This window comes from Cynocephalus volans, chromosome 16, assembly GCF_027409185.1.
Source record: "Cynocephalus volans isolate mCynVol1 chromosome 16, mCynVol1.pri, whole genome shotgun sequence".
In the NCBI taxonomy this organism is placed as follows: Eukaryota; Metazoa; Chordata; class Mammalia; order Dermoptera; family Cynocephalidae; genus Cynocephalus; species Cynocephalus volans.
The window spans coordinates 12,599,567-12,623,982 of record NC_084475.1 but is presented as its reverse complement, the minus strand read 5'-3'; the positions used below and the strand labels follow the sequence as shown (position 1 = coordinate 12,623,982).

General features: G+C 37.4%; 1 pseudogene; it reads left to right on the top strand.

Moving 5' to 3' along the window:
* LOC134364446 (structure-specific endonuclease subunit SLX4-like) overlaps positions 1 to 24,416 on the top strand; it is a 167,701-nt pseudogene that overhangs the window by 123,767 nt on the left and 19,518 nt on the right.

Here is a 24,416-nt window from a genome sequence, read left to right as displayed (position 1 = left end):
TCATTAAAAGGGGAAACATTCCAATGTATTTGTCTGGGCAAAAATTTTATGGAGAAGATTTCTAAAGCACAGGCAACAAAAGCAAAAATAGACCAATGGCATTATATTAAGCTAAAAAGCTTCTGCATAGCAAAAGAAACAATCAACAGGGCAAAGAGGCAACCAACAGAAGGGGAGAAAATATCTGCAAACTATTCACCCAACAAGGGATTAATATCCAGAATATACAAGGAATTTAAATAAGAGCAAAAAAACAAGTAATGCAATTTAAAAAGGCAAATAATCTGACTAGACAGTTCTCAAAAGAAAGCATACATATGGCCAGCAGGCATATAAAAAAATGCTCAACATCATTAATCATCTGGGAAATGCAAATCAAAAACATAATGAGATATCATCACATCCCAGTTAGAATGGATATTATGAAATAGACAAAAAATAACAAATGCTGGCAAGGATGCAGCGAAAGGGGAACTCTTATACACTGTTGGTGGGAATGTAAATTAGTACAACCATTATGGAAAACACTTGGGAAGTTTCTCAAAAATAGAGCTAATATATAATCCTAGCAATCCCACTGTTGGATATTTATCCAAAGGAAAGGAAATTAGAATACCAAAGAGATATCTACACCACCGTGATTAGTGCAGCACTATTCACAAAGGCCAAGATATGGGATCAATCTAGGTGTCTGTGGATGGAGGAATGGGTAAAGAAAATGTGGTATACAAGACAGAGTACTACTCAGCCATGAAAAAGAATGAAATCCTATCATTTGAAGGAACATGGATGAGCCTGGAAGACATTAAGTGAAATAAGTCAGGCACAAAGAGGTGAATACCATATGTTCTCACTCATATGTGAAGCTAAAAAAAAAAAAAAAAAAGTTGAACTTTTAGAAGTAGGGAGTAGAATTCTGGTTACCAGAGACTGGAAAGGGGAGAAAGGATGGGGAATAGTGAGAGGTTGGTTAATGGACACAAAATTATAGCTAGATAGGAAAAATAAGTTCTAGTGGTGTACTGTAGTGTCAGGCATGTATAATTAACAATAATTCATTTTATGTTCTCGAATGACTAGAAGAGAGGAGCTCAAATGAGAACATCACAAAGCGATACATTTTTGCAAAGATGAATTTGCTAACTACCCTGATTTGATCATTACTCATTGTATACATGTTTTGAAATATAACACTGTACCCCATAAATATGTACAATTAATGTTTCAATTAACAAATAAATGTCTTAAAAATAAATGAATATAAAGGAAATGATGTAAGAATTTAAAAACCAATTGTAAAGTCACCAAACCAGCAGTAGCAGCTAAATAAACATTTGTTTCCTTTAAAAAAAGAAAATCCAGTATGTTCTTACTGGGGGGACTGAGAGTATGATTGTAAAGTTTACATGAAAGTGAAAAAGCTTAGGAAGGGTTCTAAAAATCTTGAAAAGGTATAGAGCTGGAGATGACACACTATTGAGCATAGGAACTTAATCTAAAACTATAAGATTTTAAAGAGTATGAAATTGATAGAAAGAAAAATAATCCAGTTGAGCAGAACAGAGAAACAGACTCATAAATACGTGGACCTTAATTTTTGACAAGGTAGCAGTACAGAACAATATGTGATATTTCGTCAGTGGATAATACACATGGAAAAGAAAAAATACATATCATACCCACTTTGATTACTGGTAGAGGAAGACATGGAAAACTTTATTATATCTGGGTGGTTGACAGAGATTTCTTTTATAGGAAACAAAAAAATACTAATCATAAATGAAAAGACTGATATGCTGATGGCATTCAAATTATAAACTTCTTTTCGCAAAAAGGCATCATTAAGCTGCAGATTGGGAGAAAGGATTTGCAACACATAAAGTTTACAAAGTGTTTGGTTGCATTGTAATAATTTTTCAAAGTCAATAGGAACAAAACAACACAACGTAAATATAGGCAAGAGCTTGAATAGGTATTCTGAAAAAGTGGGTACCCATATAATCAATGAACATGTGAGAAGATGTTCAATCTCATTGTTCATCAAGAAAGTGCAATCACTTTGGAAAATTGTTTGTCAGTATCTACTGAAACTGAACACATGTATACCATATGACTCAATTCTAGTACTAGGTATATATCCAGTGGAAATGCTTACACATGTGTAGCAAAGACACGCACAGGAATGTTGACAGCAGCCCTATTTATAATGGCCCCAAATTGGAAACCATCTAAATTTCCATCAACAGGTGAATGGATTAATACCTGATCGTATATTCGTACAGTAGAATACTATATACTACAAAATCATTAACAAATTACTCTTACACAAAAGCTGGTGTATGTCACAAGCACAATGAATAAAAGAAACCAGACTCAAAAAGTACAGGCTATATGTTTCCATGCATGCCAAGTTCAACAGCAGGCAAAATTTATAAATGGGTAGATGTCAGAAATACTATCTTATTGGTAGTGGGGGTATAACAGAGGTTTCTAGAGGGCTCATAATAATCGAACTTACTACTAGTTGATATGTTCATTTCTTGAAAATTCATCAGGCTGTATACTTAGGATTGGTGCACTTCTATGCATGTTAGTTATACTTCAATTTTTAAAATATTAATTAAAAAAAAACAAATGAAAATATGTAGAAGCCACTGTTCTGGGTCCTTTGGAGAGTACAAAATTGTAAGGAGCACACATTTCAGCTTTCAGGGAGTTTACAAAGCAGTGAGAGAGATGAACCAGCATGATTAGTGTTATTCAAGGTTCAGGTTTTTAGGTAAAAGAATAGGAGAAAATATGTAATAAAATTAAAGAAGAAGAAATTAGTTCCCAAAAGTTCAGCTCATGCTTCACAGAAGTGACAACTTTTCAGCTGAATCCAGAAAGGCAAGGAAAAGAAAAAGAGTGTTCCTTTCCAAGGAAACATATGGACACATAATAAAAGGCATGAAAATTCTGGGCATATCTGAGAATGTCAGGATGTCTACCATCTTTTCAAGATAGGATTCATAATACCAGTCTAGAAAGAGAAAACTAGAAGAGGTTGGGGAGAGATTCCATCAAGTCCAGGGTGTAACCATAAGAGAATTTATCAGCAAGTTTCCAAGACAATGAGAAAAATGTGAGGCAGAAACCAACCTCAGAGGCCACTGGACTTTCATCCAGGAAAAAAGAGAAATCTTCCTGCAGCTCACAGTAGTGGTCAAGCCTATGGATTCAGGGTCAGATAGCACGAGTTTTAACTCAGTCTGTTTCTTACTAGCTTTTTGACTTTTTGTGAGTTATTTACCCTCAATTTCCACCTTTGGAATATGATAATTGTAACAGTGTGCTTCACAGGTGACCATTACAGGGCTGATACGAGGGTTAAAGAAATTAATGGAAACACTTAGAATCTTAACTGGCACCAGCAGGTACTTAACATTTAACTAATGTTATAATCATAATCCAATGATTACCTTTACCATTACTGATATTTTCAAAGAAATGATCACTAAAGTCCTGCTAGGTTGCCAATTTTAATCCTGGGCAGTCTTTTTCAAACTCAGCTTTGAGAGCAATCAGAGAAGTTTTATTAAATTTTGAAATCAATATCAGATATCTTCAAGCAAGTTGTACCTGGGACACTACCCATGATATTTTTTAAAACTTAAAATGAGATTGTTGAAGTTTAGAAGCAAATTTCTGTTAAGACTTAGGTTACCTATTCAAAATTTATCATTAGACTTAGATTTAGACAAATTTTTCCCAAATCCTTGAATGACTATATTTTGAACTAAGGCTTAGGCCAGATTATTTTTCAGAGTTTATCATTGACCTACTTGGTCAAAAGAGCCTCTAGTAAAATTGTCACAGTATAAGTCACAGTAAATAGGGGTTTGAAGACTGGAGAATAACAGAGCATAGAATATTAAGAAAAAACTTTTGTTTCTGAGATTTGTGTGATCTTATGTTGTATTACAGTCAGTAAAAAAGACCACACTACTATCTACTGCTCAAAAAGAAAGCTAAGTGATTATAAATATGTTTATCTATCAATATCTGTTCAGATCCTCACAACTGTCTCTGCCCACTAGTTGTCCTAGTCTGCTCGGACTGTTATAACAAAATGCCACAGACCCAGTGGCCTAAACAGCAGAAATGTGTCTCTCACATTTTTGGGGACGGGAAGTACAAAGTCAAGGAGCCAGCCAGGTAGGTTTCATTCTGAGTCCTCCTGTCGTGGCTTGTAATCTTGCTGTGTGCTAACATTTCTCTAAAATAAGTAGAAAAGCTGGTTCTTGAAGGAAAAAGAGAAATAGTGAACCAGTAGAGACATTAGAGGCAAAATTTCAGAGGGGGTTTGCAGCTGCCTATCTGACCCTTTGTTCTTGCTTCTCTTCTTAAAATGGGTCCTGACCAAAGTCACATTGAGATCACAAGGAAACTCTGACAGATATTTGTTTCAACTTTTTTTCTTGTTAGTCCATACAGCAATGTGCGGCTTGCAGCAGAAAATTTCAGTGCAATATAATGACACTAAAGCAAAAAACTATGGGCAGAATCTTTTAAATTTTGAATTCTTTTGATTTGTAAATTTCTCATATATCAAGAAATTTGGACCAAAATCAGCAGAATGGAATGCTTAGATTCACATATATGTCTTTTTCTGAAAACATGCAATTTATGTAATGGTAATTGAGAGAAAAAATTTATTTTGCCCCCACTATGAAGAATTATGTTTCCATATAGGAAATTTAATATTAAAGTGGCATTTTCATTTTTATTTACATATCAAATTATCCATGAGAAAGAGAAATATGTATCCCAGAGCTTCATGGAATTGAGACTGGAAGAAGCTTTTTATTTTTATCATTGCACTCTTCCTCAAGGGCCAGTTCCTCCACATAATATGTTTGTGGTACTTTTGTAAAGTGTGGGGTGTTTTCCTGAGCAATGACAGTTTCTGCAAAAGCAGTTTATGTGGAAGGCAAGAATTTAGAGTAAGAAAATTAAGTCATGTTACAAGGAAAAAATATTTAGCAGGTGCGGTTGCTTGCAGGCCTTCCAGAATAATTTTAAAAAATAATGATGATATTGCCAGCAATGAGAACTCCAGGTGCAAGTTGCTATAAATGAGAATATCCAGTGTCTCAGAGATAGTGCACAAAGCGAGGGGTTCATAGACTTGATGATACATTGGAATTTCCTGGGGAAATTCTAAATAACAACAACAAAACCCAAAAACATGTTTCTTAGGTCCTGGAGATTTCACTGTTCTTGGGGTCTGCATGGGGATTGGGAGTTTTAGCTTCCCGTATGATCCTAATACATAGCCAGGGTCTGCAGCTGGCTGGACTAATCCAAGAGAACAGGACTGTCTCAGTGATGTAGAATCTAAAACAGCTAATACAGCTTTTCCAAAGTGACTGATGGCAGGCAGCACCAGACCTCTTGGGGCTGTGTTATACTTCTCACTACTCAGACCATGAAGCCAGTCACAGCTGTTTCTTAGCATGTGGATCCAGCTTACACTGGGTGAGTCACATGAGGAGGAAGAAGGAATGGTCTGTTTGAACTTGCCCCTCCTCTTGTCTTTTTCTTTCTTTCTTTCATAAAGCTGAGAAGAGGGAGGTCTTAGTTATATCTCTCCCTTCTAACTGGAGCAGATTTCTTTCAGGAACAATGGCTTACTAAAGGGTCTTGGCTGGAGGGATTGTGGGCACAGTGCTAGGTTTTGTAGAAAAGCTTCAGAATCATTGGGTCAGTTATGGGTAATGGGAAATATGAATGATGGCGACCTGGGATCAGAAGACAGAAGACGTCCATTCACAGAGAGGGCTGACCTAAGCCCCTGGCACCTGCTCCAGGTCCTGGGCTTGCAGGACTGTGTTGACCTAGCAGGAAGTGCTCAGCTTCTCTTCTATGCTGTCTGTGACCAATTGTTGGCCTCCTTATAAAACAAATGGGTAAAGCCTACATGGAGATAAACAATGAGATTCCAAAAACCAAGAGATCCGGATTAAGAACTCAAGCCCAGAAGTCCTGGGGTTACCAAAAGCTCTTTCTGACCCTGATGAGATTTCTACTTGGGGGAGAGTTGTCATGGTTTTCCAAAGAGGTCCAGTGCAAAAACTTCCACATGTTTAATTTTGCTTTTCAGACAGCTGAGACTTAGTGTTAAGCAAAGGACAATATGTGTGGCCAATTCCATGGGTGACAAAGCAGAATGACTGTAGGAGATCTGCAGAATGATCAGGGCTTTGGGCGTATAAATCTGACTTTAATTGATTTATAAGGCCTCATTGTCAGCCTTTATTCAGCCCACTGATTTTCCTCTGTGATTTTCTACAGCAAAAAGTTGGCCCAATTTCCATAGGAATATAATTATATCTTGCAAATTGTTTTCAAAAATCATCAGGTGCAAAGATTTCATTTGTCTTGCAAAGTTTGCATGAAATAAAATCTCATCTATTAATGCCATTACCACCTACTTTTCCTCAGTTACTTTTAAATGCTGCTATTGTCACGCTAACCCCACCATGTCACTCTTCTAAAGTCATTCCAAATAATCTGACTGTAGAAATCATGTTTTAGGTAGCTAACAATAACCACCACAACAAATTCTAAGAGAGTGTGAGAGAAGGAAATGTTTCATTCATTTAATTTGGTCTGCCTCCTTATTTTCATAAACTCTGCCTTGATCTTTTTTGGTAGCTGATTTTATGACAGGGCTCATATGCATTGCTTATGTGAGAAAAAGCTATGACTAAAATTAACAAAGTTCTTTTATCACTGAAAAACTTTAAGTTTAAAAACATTAAAATTCAAAACAGGAATGAGGTATTTGGGATTTTTGTAGTTTGTGAACAGCATAGGGGGCTTTCTACTATGGATTTCATGCAAGACTCATGGGAAATGGGATGCTGAACAGAACACCACCATCAGTAGGAAGCCTAAGGAAATTGCCTGGGTTTGAGATTTAACCCCACTGAAACTAAATGTGAGACATGGGGCAACATACTTTACCTTTCTGAATGCAGCTCCTTTTTGGGGGAGGTAGGGTAATGGTACCTGTTCACAGGATTGTTGAGTAACCTATTGATCACATGCTGCAGCCAACTTTCATTAAACATTGCTATTGTCAAGCACTATTCTCTGTGCCTTGTGACAATTAACTCATTAATCCCCAAAGAACCTTATGAGATAGGCCAGCCTTATAAACTCTGTTTTACAGATGAGGAAATCAAGATGCAAAGAGATTAGATAAAATGAAATAACCCAGCATTTTGTGGCAGAGACAGGATTTAAGTCTGGGTATTCTGTCTCTGGAAGCTTCAGTACACATGTAAACTGTGTTAGGCAGGGTTAAGAGATAAACTCACACCCTTATGCTGGTTAACCTCAAGACTTTTTTTATACACACACACACAACACACATACACACACACACACACTTCCTTGTCCATCAAAAAAAAAAAAATGTTGGTCTCAAGGTATATTTGCTTTAAGCTAGATGAATAAGAAAAGCATATCCTGGCAACTTGCCTTTTCTTTTATGTTGTAAATTTAGAAAATAAAAGGAATTTAACTCCGCTATTTAGTTTCCTGCTTTTTACTGATCAGCAGGTCCTGGCTGGCCAAAGGCTTTCTGAATGAATGTGTTTCCATTCGTGGTTGGATAGCATGCAGAAGAATCTCAGAGATTTTTCGGTTGGAGTGGTAATGGCAGGCAACCACACATTCTTAAACTGTTGCAAATGAACTTTTGCCCCCTGAGTCATGGAACATACACTGAGGTCCTGGGAGTCTTTCTTCCTTTGCCCCCTGCTCTGCTGGGTTGCACCCTGCTCTGTTGCTGCGTTGGTGCTATGTAGACATCCCTTATCCTGATGTTATCTCTAAGAGCTTACAGAAGTGGACACACTTCCAAGAACGTATGTACCAAATGGATCTAGACCGGTGGTTCTCAACCAAGGATGATTTCCTCCCCTCCCGCAGACATGTGGCAGTGCTTGGACACTTTTGGTTGCTGTAACTGTGGGTTGTGCTACTAAACCTCCTACGATGCACAGGACAACTCCTCCACAACAAAGGATTATCCAGCTCAAAATGTCAATAGTGCCGCTGTTGAAGAACCTTGATCTAGAATACGTAGAACTCCTTCTTCGAAAGTCACTTCTCGGGAAAAGATCGCTCAGTTACTATAAGCATATCTTAGGGTGCATAGCTGGGAAATGCAAAATAAAATCACAATGTGATACCACTACATACGTAGCAAAAGACAGTACAATGAAAAGGAAGGGAGTACTAAGACTTAGCAAGGTATTTACGCAACCAAACTGTCATACAAAGCTGGTGAGAAAGGAAGTTGATCAAACCACTTTGAAAAACTATTTGGTAGTATCTAAGAAAGCTGAACATATGCATTCCCTATGGCCCAGCAATTACACTCCTATGTTTATACCTATCAGGAACATTCACATATGTTCACCAAAGGATGCACCAAAGTGTTCACAGCAACACTATTTGAGGTCGCCAAGAATTCGAAACAAACCAAATATCTTTCAGTTGCAGACTAGGTAAATAAATCATGGTGTATTCACACAATTGCATATGATGGAGCAATAATGGGGAAAAATCTACAACTCCACACATTAATATGGATGAATCTCACAAAAATAATGTTGAGTGAAAGAAGGCAGACACGAAAATATATAATTTATGATTCTATTTTTATAAAGTACAAAACACACAAAACTATGCTATTAGAAGTCAAGACAGTGGTCATCCTTACTTGGGAGGTGATGACTGGAAGGAAGAGCGAGGCAGACCTTTGGGGAGTTGGGAATGTTCTGTCTTTGATCTGGATGCTGGTTACACAGGTGTGTTCACTTTGAAAATTCATAGTGCTGTATTCTTTTGATATGTTCACTTCTTTCTATATGTATATTATTCTTCAATAAAATTTTTAAAATATGCAGCCAGTGTTCTGGAATGTAGAACTGGATATTTTATTAATTTTTTCCTTTACATTTTAATTTAGATTGCTCCAATGGCACCTTAAAAGGACCAAAGAATTTAGTTTTGAGGAAGGCAAAGGAAGGTAGGAGTGGAAACTTGGTCCCCAGGTGACCTGGTTGAGAAAGAGGCAGGCTGGAGTATAGACAGAAGAATTCCCTTGAGAGGATGCCGGAGTATAGACAGAAGAATTCCCTTGAGAGGATGCCCTTGAACAAATGAATAACCAAGTGTCAGCAATAGAATTGCAAAAACTCATGTGTCAAAATTCTTTTACAGTGACACTTTGCTTGTGGCATGATTTTGGCCTTATTTCTTATCTGATCTTATTCATTCTCTCTCTCTCTCTCAGTCTCTCTCTCTCTCTCTCTCTCTCTTTCCATGGTGAGAAAGATATGATGCTTTGGATGCCAAGTTAATTCCTGTTTATTTTATTTTATTAGTCCCTAGAAGAAAAATGCACACCAAGTATCAGCTGTTTCTTTTTGTGTGGCTATGTGACTCTGAGATATTCCTTTACCTTTTCTGCTTCCATGTTTTCATCTGCAAAAGGAGGCTTAGGGTAACATTATAAATGGTAAAGCACTCCATGTTTGATATTATTATACTTATTAACATTAGGTTCCACGACTACGAATAACTCTAGAAAACTGATTTAATGTGAAATCATGGGAACCCAAGCAAAACTTTCCAAAGTTCCCATTTTATAGCTCTCCACTGAAACATTATTTTCTTTCAGTTCTTTATGCCCAATCCCCTCCATGGACCCCTGCTATGGGAGTTCTTAAGTGATGGGTAGTTTTGGAGGGAGGCATCTTGCCTGGAAACCAAGAGGGCACACAGTATACAGTCTGTAACATCAGTGTTAGTACTGGCGGCTGGATAGAGGTTGTCATTTTAGCCCTAGAGAAAGGTCCCGCTGTTGAAGGCTAGTGTAGGCAAATAACAGATTTTAAATGTTGTACAGCATATGGAAATTTCTATTACTGCAAACATTTGGTTTGGTTCTGTGCCTGTTCAACATATTGCACATTTCTAAATTAAGTGTCTTTTAAACGGAATACAGTTATGATTCAAGTCCCCATTTCCCTGTGGGTGGAGGGCTCAAGGTAGGCGTTGAACACTTGCTTTTCCTTAGCCACATGTGCAGATCCAAATCCCAAGCTTCAGTTTCTCATGTAAAGCCCAGAGGTGAGTTTCTGAATGGGGCCAGGGGACTGAAGATATTTGTTTAGTATTTGGGGCTTGTCTAACTCTGCCCTCGGCAGAACCAGGACAGAGGCAGAGAACTCACCTTACACTTCTTTCCCCTTTGCCAGTTCCTAAATTTCCTAAATGTGTGAGACTAATCTTCCAGTGGAAAGACCTGGGGATGGGCCATTCATGGTGCTTTTGCACTGGTGTCTTTCTATAAAGTATAGCCTTCTTACAATAAAAAAAAATGTTGTTCCTTTGAATCTACGTTTATGAAGGATTTATCATTTTTATTTTCCAATTATTAAAAAAGTAATATTTATTTAGAAAATTTGAGATTAAAAAGCACGAGTTAGAAGATAAAATAATTTTCCATTATAAAAATAGCCATTAATTTATTATCCAGACTTGGTCAGGGTTAATGTTTTTGTGTGATTCCATTAAATCTTTTTTATATCAATGTTCAATTTGTTAAAATAATAATACTGGTACATCCACTGACCACTTGTTTCAACTATCTGATAAAACTTGGCAACACTTAAGTTGGATCTGATGCCCCTTATAAGCAAGGGAATAATCTCACCTTTCATCGGAAAAAGTCTTTAAATCTCATAGTGGAAATAAATTTTAAGTAGATTTTAAATTCCTAGAATAATAAAGTGTTCCAGTGTTGTAATCATCCTTAACCATCGAGCCTGGTGCCTGGTATATTTGGAGTTCGAGAGTGAATCCACATTATTAGAGTCAAGACATAAGTTTGCTTCTTCATCTAAGTAGCTTTTGGATCTTGAGCATATATCATGAGTATTAGTTACTGATTCCCCACTGTCTCTTCCATGAATGGAAGACTGACCCTTTCTTGAGAGAGCCCATTTCCTTATCAGTTGATGTGTGTTTCTTTTTAGGCCAGGGTGCCATTCAGGTCCCAGATCTGAATCACTGAAAAAGTTGTAAAAGAAAACACATTAATCAGGGTTGCTCATTGTACTACAATAGGCTGCATAAATCAAAGTATATTTCTCTGCCAGCCAGAAAGAAAACTTTGCCTCACCAGAGCCCTTACTCAAAAACAAAGTAGTTGCTAATGATGTGGAATTACCCATTAGGTTGGTAAATATTCTCATAGTTTCTCTGGAGGCGTAGAGCAATGGTATTATTACTTAATGTAATACAACAGCAATGCCAACGTACGTGCTGCCCCTTTAACAAATGGACATGGGACTTGAGAAATATCACATGGCTTACTCCTTCCACAGTCCATTCTTACAAAAAGAGCACCTCTGTCATCTTTGACATCAGATGATTTTAGCTAAAGGAAAAAATGGTGTTTGGGTTATTAAAGGAATGGTTGATGTAGGACAGCATGAAAGAGAATAAATTACAACTCTGATTCCCTGCCTTCCTTTAAAGAATCTAGCCTTGTCCAAGCAGTTCTTTTCTGCAATTCCTTCCCATTCACTGGGAAAACTGTTTTTTGTTTTGTTTTGTTTGTTTGTTTTCATTGCTGCATCATCATCTAACTTTCTCATATGTTGGAGGCAAGGAGCATAGAGCAGGTATTAAATTGCCACCCATTCTCCTGGTCTGATTGCTTGGGTAAAAATTCTTGTTCTGCCATTTTTTAGATGACCTTGGACAAGTTACTGGATCTCAGTTTTCTTATCTGTAAAATGCAGTTAATAATAATACCTATGTCACAGCATCATTGTAAGGAATAAATTAGTGAATGCATGTATAGTACTGAGAAAAGTGTCTGGCACATAGAACATAATCGGTATGGTTACCTTATTAAATTTTTCATTTTGTTGGGAAAGAACCACTCTTGGGGGCTTGATATAGTTTAGAACTGTGGATAGTTCAGCAGTATCTTACAGCTCTATTATTACACAAACCAGACATCCCAGCCAGAAACTCTAACTTTCTAGTACTACACTAGTTAAAGCACTGTAAATTATAAGATATTAAAACTGGAAGGAATCAGGTTAATGTCAATATTTTCAATTTTTTTTTACTTGCTTTCACGTTCATTCTTTAGGCATTATACTCCTTATCCCCCCAAATAACTCTGATGTTAGTATTTTGAGACATTGAAGCAAGTCATTGAGAGAGACATGTGTACCAATTTGAAGACTTCTTGACACATAATGTATAGACAGCAATTTATTCTACTTTTGTGTCTTTAAGAAGGAGGTGGGACTGATACAATGAAAAAAAAATTTTTTTAATTTTAGGCCTTTTGAATTCACAATTGAGAACCTGAACTCTCCCTTTAACCAAAGTTCTAGACACCTGGAGAACAGTCAGAGATAATGACAGAAAAAAAATATTGTCAGTGCTATTCAAATAAGAAAATACCCCCAATACACACACACACACACACACACACACACACACCACACACACACACACACACACCACACACACACACACACACACACACCACACACACACACACACCACACACACACACACACACACACACACACACACACACACACATGCAATGTGTACAATGTGTAGTTGTGAATTCAGGTAATTTCTTCCTTGAGAGAAACCTTTTCCTGGTCTATCTCTAAGGGATGCCACGTATGCTTCTCTCCTTAATAGATCCACCATTGGAATACGGAGAAAATAGTGTAAATCTCCAATTCCCTGATAAGATGATCACTCAGAGGATGACAGAGAAAAAATGAAAACCATTTTCCCTTTCATAAAATTCGTGCTGAAAATATCATCCAATCCTTTCCCTTTTCTGGAAAGTCATAGGGAGATGTGAAAGACGGGGCACAATCATCACTATAGAAAAACTTGCCAATAAGCAGTGTATTGATCAAAGTTCTCAGAAGGAGAGCAACTCAAATATTTACCCAGAGCACTTCACTGGAGGTGCCCACGGGTGCAACGAGTGGCCACCGCTAGGCTCTTGGCACCAACAGCCTTACTTCTGTTCTAAGGGAGCATTCATCCCTGCCTGGTGATTCCCACACTCGTGGCCTCTCCCTATCCAGTGCCCCATAGACAGATGTTTTATGAACTGTGTGCATGAATATTTTTGTGCCTATGGCAAGAATGCTGTTTTCCTAAAATCCAGACCTAGAGCAGAAACTTCAGGAACCAGGGTTGTCAGCCTCAGGAATGCAGCTGCTCAGACACTGTCCTGGTAAGAAACTAAATAGGATCCAGCATCACATCTTGAGACAGATGCTTCTTTATGCAGCACTGTTCTTAGACTCCTCTACTCTTTTTCTTTATAAATCTCTTGTCCTCATAAATACCTATAGATATTAGTGCAAATATAAGCTCAGGTACCCCATCTTTGCCCCTAATACTTGATGTGAACTTGGTCAAGTCATAGCTGTCTTATTAACCTCTGTTTCCTATTCTAACCTGAAAGGTATAATTTTATGAAAGTGGATATATCAGTGCTGCTACTGTTATACAAACTGGCTTAAATGTATGCATTTTATATACCAAAAGTGGATCCATTTTGAAAGGACGTTCCTCTTGGTGCATAGGCCAAACTGATGAGCCCAAATGGAAAACACCAGTGAAAGCCTGCCAAAATCACCAGGATAATTTGCTCTAATTTCAGATAAAATCCTCAATACTCTGCTATTTTTTAATTTTTTATTTCTGTTATTATTTTTAAGAATGAAAAATAAATTTCTTAAATTTTTAGAAGTAAATAGGTTTCATTGGGTTATGCTGCTAATTTGAAGTAGGTGAATCCATATAGATTTATTTTTTAAGATGTAGGCAACTTAAGTTTTGTTGTTTTGAGGGGTGTAATTGTTATGCAACTTTGCTTTTTTTCATCCATTTAAAGTTTGTTTTTCTTTATGAATGGCCATATATCTGTGTATGGTGTGTGGCATATTTGCATGTTATTTATTCTTTTAGGCAATCCATGTCTATAAGTATATATCCTAAAATGCATGTGACTTACAATATTACATAGATGTATTTGTATATACGGAGGGTAATTCAGAAAGTTTGTAGAAAAATAGAATTAAAAGATAATACAAATCTTTCCATGAGCTTTTTGACATAACCTCTTACATATCTTTTCTGATTGATTCTAATAGTGTTGCTTTATGAAATAAATTTGTTCCTGGTTCCAGTTAAACATAAAAATGTATAAAATATACTCCTTCTGGTTACAATTAAGTTTTTCTTTTTCAAATCAGCAGAAATTGAAGGAATTGCTTTAAAATGGTAAAATGTAGGTTTCATTGGATTCTCAAAAAATGTGTGTGTTCCTTCCTGTTGAGGTTCTTATTTGTTCCTTATCAAATCTCTTATCGCACAGCAAGGCCAAGAAGTCTTCTGGCACTGGAATATGTTTTTAAACCCACCCCGCTCGCTTTTTTGACACAGAAATTTCATCAAAGAAAATCTTACATAGGAGCTTATGACCTTTCTGATTGAATAAGGGAAGGAATGAGGAAACCCTGAGCCTTCCTCCCTTCCTTCCTCCTCCCACCAACGAAGTCCAGAAATGACATCTGCAAACCTCTTAAATCTTGCATGCTGTAGTTTGTGAACAGGGCATAAGACTTACTTACATTAAAGAAACTTATCTATTGTTTATCTGAAACTCGAGTTCAACTGGTATTCTGTATTTTTATTTGCTGAATCTGGCAATCTTATTTGCAAACCACTATTTTAGTAAAAAGAGCTCTTAGTTACATACAAGAAGAGAGGATTTTCCCATAGCAGTATTGGTAAATATCTCAGACAAGTAACAACTTTGCTCTGATTTCAGTTCTCTAGCTAGTAAAATGGGCATAAAAATTAAGGTCCTAATTTTCACTAGCCGTTCTAGGAAAGAATTAGATTTTAGCCCAAAGGTTCAAGATACATGAAGTTTTATTGTTGTTGGTATTGTTGTTAAAATTCTTCTAATAAGCACTAACTAGCAACAGCGTATCAAGGGTCATTTATAAAATGCTTACTAATTAAACACTCAAAACTCATTCTGTTTTTTCAAAGCTCTATTGTAGTCTGAATGCCAATGATTTAATAAGTATTTTTGAAAGACTGAATTTTGTTTTTTTATAAATTTCATGAATGAAGGAATATATATGTATAACAAAAGTAATAAGCCACATATATATTTCAATATATACCATAGGTGATGAAAGACAGAATGTTACTGAGAATCCATGATAAAGCTATATAGAGAAAGATTTTGATGGTTTGTTTTCAAAGGATATTTGATTTGTGACTGATAATTCTTTCCTCAATTAGTCTGTGTCTCATTGGGACATACCTTCAGGATTCCCAAAAGGAGACCATTACGTGGAACATACCATGTAAGTGACCACTGCTGATCTGAAAGTAGATTCTAAGACACAGTTAAAACCAACTCAGCTTCAATGTCATACTTAGAACCTATAGGTGCTACTGGTAAGATTAAGGTACACATAAGGGAACAGGGACAAAGAAGGGTAGAGCGTACTATGAGAATAAAGAAAAAAGATGAAAGAACACTTGGAATGAACAAGACAGTTCCCTTTCCACCCACAACTCCAGAAGCATTTTGCTTTTTAGAGATATCAATGGCATATTTTATAGGAGAACTGAGGCCTCTAGGTCCTGCTGAATTAGGGAAGGAAAGACTTAAATCTACTGAGTTTCTAGAGTTTACTCAATAACGCAAACAAAAATAAACCCGTGTCAGTTTGTGTGGTTCAAGAACGTTTAGAATGGTGATGGGGCCAGTAATCCCTTGTCACTATTAATTAAGGACATCCTCTAACAGCCTTGATTCAAGGCTGTTAATCTTCACACCTTCCTTTGGGGCCTCTAGACAGCTGCTTTGGAGGTCTTAATGAATCTCTGACCAATTTGGGTCATGGTCAAGTAGCAAAAACAACAGCCAGAGGTGTAATAAGATATTCTGTGAAGAATGCATGTTCAATATTATTAGACTAGCTCTGCTGTTGGACAGGTGATGTCACAGTTCATATAATGCCTGTAAATTTGCAAATGGCATTCTGGCACATGCACAGGAGAAGGCAGAGTAACATTACCTGGTCAGACTATGAGGAAGTCACCAAAATCAGGGGAGAAAAAAACAATGTCTTCCTATGACTCCAATTTAACTTGAGAGCACTCTTTTAGAAAGCTCTGATTTAGTGCCTAGCTTAGTATTTCTACACCGAGCCATATTTATTTTAGAAGACACTACATCTTAAGCAAGTCAGGGTTCCTCCAACCAGGTTTGCCCTTGAGTTATAGTAAATCATTGATGGACTTCCATATTGTCAAGGTGATAAGGGATGGTCCTTAGTTTTCCTTGATCTATGCTGGCATTGATCAGGATGAAGGTCATTTTAACTAGTCCTCCGTTGACCATCCACTTGAGTCAGTACTGAGTATCAGCTCCCAGGTTGTGAGTCCCCTTCAGCTGTGGTCATTTTTCTTGCACTTCTCTGCCCCTCATAGGCACAAAGCATCAGTCAAGCCATACCTGGGGAGGTGGTTAATTTTATGTATCAACTTGTCTGGGTCACAGTGCCCAGATATTTGATCAAACATTACTCTGGTATTTCTGTTAGGGTATTTGTGGATGAAATGAACATTTGAATCGGTGGCCTTTGAATAAGACAGATTGACCTTCATCATGCCAGTAGGCTTCATTCAGTCATTTGAAGGCCTGAATAGAGCAAAAGATTGGCCTCCCCAAAGCAAGAGAGATTCTGCCAGCAGATGGCCTTAGGACCTGGAGTGAAACATCATCTTTTCCTTGGGTCTCCAGGCTGCTGGCCCTCCCTGCAGATTTTGGATTTGCCAGCCACTGTAATCACATGAGCCAATCCTTTAATATAAATCTCTTTCTATATGTATACACATCCTGTTTGTTCTATTTCTATGGGGACTCCTGACTAATATACCTGGCTCAGAGAAACTCCATGGACTAAGACTCTTTTTTCTTCCACTTCTTCCACTCTTGGACTCAGAGCCTCCTTTACCAAGTCAGGCTGTTGAATATACCACTTGCCAAGGCATGTCAGAGTTGGTGCAGAGATGGAGAAGTGGTTCACTGTCATGAGTGCTGGTGGGGAATAAATGGATATGCCACTTTGAAGAATAACTCGATAGCATTTGTTAAAATGAAAAATCTGCAAGTCCATGACATATTTAAACTAAAGAGAGTGGGCAGCAGAGCAGAAAATAAAAAGATATAATTCATTGAAAATACTTCAAATTGGAGCAGAAGTAGTACTGTTTTGGTGCCCAGGTGACACACTTACACACAAGGGAATGAAAAACATCCTCTCATTTCTACATGAAGCAAGGTGTGGCCACAGAGAGTGCTGGACCATGCAGCCCTTCAAGAGCTGCAGTATACCTCTGAGAGCCAAAGCAGCAGAAGTAACTGGGAAAGGCAGCAGTGGCTGTTGTGTGTGTGTGTGTGTGTGTGTGTGTGTGTGTGTGTGTGTGTGTGTGTGTGTGGCAGGGGGAGGTGACCAAAGCTGGTCAGCGTCAGAAGTAATGATAAAGTACCTTCTGGATCCTTCACCCACAGCAAAGGGCTCAGCAAGAGACACAGGATCTGGAACAGTGACCAGGGCAGGAGGAATGTGATGGATACCATATGATCTTCTTTGAGGGTAGGACTCCTAGAAATAATTAGCAGAATGCCACAAAGACAATGTGGGGAATGAGGATAGAAATCAGTAATACATGGATCCGTGAGGTTCATATAACCTATTTCAAGCCCAAGGCTACTGTATCTTTAAGAAGCACAGATTGCAACAATATTCAGAAAATAAAAACATTGAAGTGTAAGCTGGCCTCCCTGCCTGTCCCTGAACTCATCTGCTGAATGGCCAGACCCTAAATGATATATTTCTTTAGGACTAACACTCTTGCACTCTGGAGAAATAGCTCAATCTTTTAGAAAATAGTAAAGGATTAGAAGACATATCAGCAGGATATTTTAACTCTTTAAAGAGGAAAATGATGCTTCTTACTTCTGTGAGTACCCACACTCAAAAATTCCAAATATTTATTACAGACTGTTATGACTAACCAAAAGGAAGCTGTGAACCACAAACATTTGTCGTTTTTCTTTATTTTATTATTGCCGATGTGCTCTTTCTTCCTGCCTAGCAGTCAGGCGGACGCAGAGGAAAGCTTGGGCTCATACAGGAGGCATAATGACTCCCCTGTACCAGTAACACATTTATTGATATGTACCTGGGCCATGAAAAATGAAAAGCAAAGATATTTATTCCCAAAATATAAATGGGAAATGGGTGCTCCGAAGAGGAGAAGGAAATTCCTGACTAGGTCTCAGTGAATCAAGTAAACCACAAAGGCCCACGATTCTTCTAGCATCCAGGCCTGTTTTTTTTTTTTTTTTTTTTCAATTTTAACTTCTCAATATTGTAGTTGATTTTTGTGTCCCTTTACCCATCCCCCTTTCCCCATGCCTCTTTCCTCCCCCCTCACCACATCATATCTTTTCACTTGCCTTAACAAGTTCAAGGAATCGTTGTGATTGTTGTATCTTCTCTCCTCCCTTTATTTGTTTGTATATTTATTTATTTATTTTTAGCTCCCACAAATAAGTGAGAACATGTGGCACTTCTCTTTCTGTGTCTGACTTGTTTCATTTAATATAATTTTCTCTAAGTCCATCCATGTTGTTGCAACTGGCAGTATTTCATTCTTTTTTATAGCAGAGTAGAATTCCATTGTGTAGATATACCACAGTTTCCTTATCCACTCATTTGATGATGCATATTTGGGCTGGTTCCAACTCTTGGCTATTGTTAATAGTGCTGCAGTGAACATGGGAGTACAGGTATCCCTTCAGCATTCACCTTGAATTTTTTAGTTCCTCCTACAGAAGGGTTGGTGGAATGTATTTCTACATTCCTTGATTTGCGTTCTGTCGTGTACCTTGCACTGGCCAATAAAGGAGGTGAACATGATGGCACCTCACCTCATCCAAATCGAGCCTTATATCTTGCTTGCTTCCATTTAGTCTCTTCCAACTCTGCCACGAGCAAAAGAAGAACTGCCTTGGCTACCATCTGGTTGAAGTGCAAAAGATTTACTGCAGCTGAGCATGACTTAAATCGACTTAGATAGTCCACAGTTGCAAATATTATTAAAATAGTGTAATTAGTTAATCAGAAAAATATATATAAACCTTATACTTTGGGAGGAGGGAGAAAAGGTTCAAAGCTATTCACTGGCTTTTAGCTTTCATCATTTTATTTTTTAACAGCTTTATTGTGATATAATTGAAATACCATAAATTCACTTGTTTTAAGTGTACAATTTCATAAATGTTAGTATACGTACAGAGTTGCACAGCCATCACCTCAATCTAATCTTAGAACATTTTCATCACCCTAAAATAAAACGTTGTGCCCATTTAGAGATACTCTCCATCCCACCCCCAGCCCTAGGCAACTACAAATTCACTATTTGTCTTTGCTCCTCGAGGCATTTCATATCAGTGGGATCATACAATATACGTCCTTTTGTGTCTAGTCTTCATCTTTTTAAAAGGGTAGAAAATGAAATTGCCATGATACAAAGAGATTTGGTTTTTTGAAATTTAACAAAAGCTGTTTAGAATCATCCATATAAGTTATTTTCAAAAGAAGGTGAACTTGTGGTTGTTAGGAAAATTTAGCACAGTTGAGAGCTGTTTCCTTATTTACAAGCTACTGAACCATCTATGACACAAAAAAGATTAAACATCTATATATACAAACACACATCATATGGAGTTACCCCAAAATGCAGCTCACATGTTCACAAACCATACAGCAAATAATCTGTATATGGAGCAACAGTCTGTAGGTCCTGTGTGATGAAGGGAACAAGGTTTTTGAAGTAAAAAATAAGCAGAGAAAGACACAATTTTTTTTTTTAATAAAACACCCTGGTAGTTTCTTCCAAGCTCATTTAGAACTCAGTCTTTGCATCTCACACAGGTTCTGTCTAGAGAAGAGGCACATGCTATTTGCTATTATGAAAAGGTTGGGAAAACCTCTGGTGGAAAAAAAAACTCTAGAAAGGGACTCATTCAACACAGATGAGTTCAAATGACATCACCTTAACTGAAAAGATGCCATTCAAATCATTTGAAACAATCAGCCATCCCTGGTTTTATGTACCAGGAATCTGACCTGATCACCAAACATTCAAACAGCACAGGGCAAGCTTACAGGTAAGTTTAACTGTCCCAAGATACGTGGCCAACTAACTTTCTAGAAAACTCCAAAGTGTCTTTGCAAATAAAATATATAGTTCCTGAACCTTGTAAAGTACAACATATTTTTATAAAGAAACACTTAAACATTTAAATCATTTCTGAAAATATGCTTGAAGTCAGGATAAAGAGAGTCAAGTGTAACAATAGAAGAATTCATCACACCGTGATAACTTTCATAAATTCATATGGAAATGGAAGCCTGTATGAAATTAAATGGCAAAAGAATAACTTGTAAAGTTCAACGAGCATATGCAAACTCTACTTATTAAATAGCCCTGTTTAATAGTAGCTAGGAGTGTCTCCAGATGGTGTCAAATATCAAAGGTCCTGGTCAATATGACCCCTGTGATGACAGACCAAGAGCTCTGCCTTCCTTGCTGTGCATTAGTTAAACATGCTGATGAAAGATGCACCTGGAGCTTTTTGGTCCATCTGCCCCAATATTTCATCTCTGAGTTCCCTGGTTCAAACTTAGGAGGTCCATCCCTGACCAGTGCTAAGTCTGAGTACTCAAATACTATATTAATTAAAGTACAGGTATCAGTGTGTTAGCATAATATTTAATATATAAAAGAGTCATCGGCAGAGATTCCACATTTATACTTGCAATAGAATAGAGAGGGAAATAAATTTTTTTCTTGCTACTACACATATGGTTCCACTTTCATGGTTCTGTCGGTCTCCCGGGTTAATGACGTCCCACCATATGCCCAAGAGCAAAGAGTGATGGAACTGACATGCTGCTCAAACGGACTGAAACAAGCTGCATCGTGTGTCCTCGGCCATAAAATGCCATTCAAGTGACCCCATAAGCTGACATCTGCCCACATGTTGTACACATTTGGGGCCAAGTTGCCCATTTGTTCCTTTCTGATCTAAATGTAAATATTATACATGAAAACATTTACAAGTACAGTCTTCTTTCTTTTTTTAGAGGCCAGGGAAAGGCCAAGTTGGCTGGGTACCAGTTACAGCCTGACTTTTAAGGGGGTTGGCTTTACGATTCTTTCAATGTGTCTTTATAAATGATATGCTTTGCTTCAAACCAATTAAGTCCCTGCAACTGACATGAAAACTAGTATGCGATCTTTTTTTCTCAGAGTACAAAACAACCCTTTGAAAACATAATATAATCCTTGCAAGTCAATAGGCCATTCAATCAGTAACTTGGGATTCTTGGGATTCTCTTCTTTTATTTTAAGTCTCTCTACCTTGATAGCCAGTGTTTTTCCACAGGGCACCAGGAATGTGATGTGGATGGAAGAAAGGGCAGAGCTGTGCAGTTTTCTAAAGTTGGTTACAAAATCATCATCATCATCATCATTATCATCATCAGGTAATGTCACCGTTATTTTCTTTTAATCTTATTCAAAGGCAGCTATTTCCTCACTGATCAGAAGCAAGAGAGATATACTAAAAATCCAGATTTAAAACACCACTGGTCATTGTGACTTTTGATTTTTTGTTTACAAGAGAAATCCTGAAATTGACATTTACAATTGTATGCTAAATTTTATTTGCCTTTTTAAAATATCTTTATATATTCTTCTCATTAACACCCATATGTTCAAGGAAGAAAACGTGATGTTAAGTAATGAAATAAGGATTCTGAACAAAAAGTAAGATTTGTAAGAAAAATGAGAATTTCTCCATTCCTTTTACCACCTCATGAAACCATTGTGATTTTTATTTGGGAAATTATGTTATGACAAATTCAGTCATCAACGTTACTCCCTGTAGAAAATACAATTTTAGGGGAAGCTGGCTGGTAATGTGTGATTGCAATGCTATGGTCTGAGCATTCTCCCAGGTGAAATTGATTTGGAATCCACATTATATGGTAGCCAATTATATGTAGACTTTGCTTCTTCACGTATAAACTGATTTAAATAGTCACAGAAGCAATCAGAAAATTCATCTGAAATTGTTTTACTGTCGTGTATCTGTTAGAGCTAAAAGTTGGCTGACAAGTAATGAAAGCAACAGAAAACAAGAGTTGACAGTTAATATTTTTTCCCCATGCATGGTTGTAGAGCTCTATAGCTTTCTACTGGAATAGAATAATACCCAAAGTCTTTACCACAACTTGCTAGGTCCTATATACTCAGACTTCTGACTACAATTTTCACAGTTCCCCTACGTGTTTCACAGCTGCGTGGATTTCCTTAAAGTTCTTTGCCTAAACCAAGTCCATTCAGCTGTGGGCTGTGCACACGCTGTGCCTTTTTCCTGGAATGTTTGGCTTCCTTATATTAGCGGGGCTCCCTCCCTTTCTCCCTTCAGTCCCATTCAGTTGTCACTTTCTCAAGCTTTCCTTAACCTCATGTCTATAGCAGCACTCTGGTCACCCGCTACTCTTTGTCTCTTTAATTTGTTTCTTAAACTATTTTTCATAGCACTTATTATTTCCTGACATTTATCACATCTGTATTTGCACATTTTCTTTCTGTCTTCTTTCCCCACTAAGAAGAAAGCACCATAGAGGAATTATGTTTTGTTCACAATCTTATTAGTATTACATTACATTTACCTCAGCTTTAATAATTAAATGGACTTTTTGTGTGCTCTTCGATAGATAGTATTGGTCTCATATGGGAAAGAAATGTCTTGTGACCTAAATGTACCTCTTTTTTAAAACATGGACAATATATGTTTGTTTCATATATTAATGTTATGCTTCATTACATTCAATGCACAAAAGATCTAACATATACGATGTTGTTATTAGGATACTGCATTTTTTAAAAAAAATGATAGTTCATTCCTTCATTTGAAAAATGTTTATCAAACGCCTGATATATGCCAGGCATTTTATCAGTACTTCAGTTCATCTTCAAATGAAATTTCTGGGATAGATACTATTAATACCTACATTTTACAGAAGAAGAAATCAATAAAAAGAAAACCAGGATTTGCACCTAAGTCCTGGGTACCAGAATCCACACTCCTAGCTCCTGGATATCACTTCTTCCCCTAACTAAATAGGATATGTGAAAAGTGGGGGAAAATAGGGGTTACAAAACTGAGAACTGTCATATAATGAACAGCAGTGTAAGTCGTTTTCCATCTCAGAGTTTATCCTAAAGTAGTGGACAAATGACTTTACTTAGGAGAAAGTTATTTAACAAAGTCATTCTGGCTGCATTTTGGAAAATGGATTGGAAAAAGAGCAAGCTCAAGATACCATTTAGAAGGTTGATACAGTAATCTGGGTTAGAGATGATTGGAACGTGATTGGGGGCAAAGACTGAGCATATTTGAGAACATTCGGGAGCTCTTCCAATGGTAAAATGGCTAGACTTTTGTGACAGGATAGCAAGGTAGTGCCTGGGTTCCTGGCTTGGGTGAGTAGATGGGTAGAAGAGCAGTACTGTCTGATGGAACTTTTTTTAATGGTAGAAATGTTGCAGATCTGTGTTGTTCGATACGGTGGCTAGTAGCAACATGTGGCTATTAAGCACGTGAAATGTGGCGAGTGAGACTGAGAAACAGAATTTTAAATTCTATTTATTTTTAATTAATTTAAATCTAAAAAAGCACAATTGGCTAGTGGGTACCATATTGAACAGCTTTAGGCTAGAGATCCTGATGAAGACAAAAAACTAGTACATTAGAATTAATTAATGAGAGAGGTAGAAGGACTAGAGACTGCATTCAGAAAGTGATGCGCAGGTGTTGTTACCTGCCCAGCATCTGTTCCCTTCCTCTTTTTAACCACCTCAGCTTTTCTTGTGCCCACGATAGGTGGAGGTCATTCTGCTCCTGGATCTAGGGGTTTAGATACAGTACATGTCTTACTTAGCCTTCTGCTAATCGACATATAGTAATCCAATTATGAACCAACATTCCTAGTTTTGGGGTAAAAATGTGACCCAGATTGCATCAGTGACAATAGAGAAGACCTTTTCTGGAAGTTTCTTGGAAAGGTCTTCCTCTTCCCTCCTCCACAGTGTAGCAAAACAGTGTGAATCCC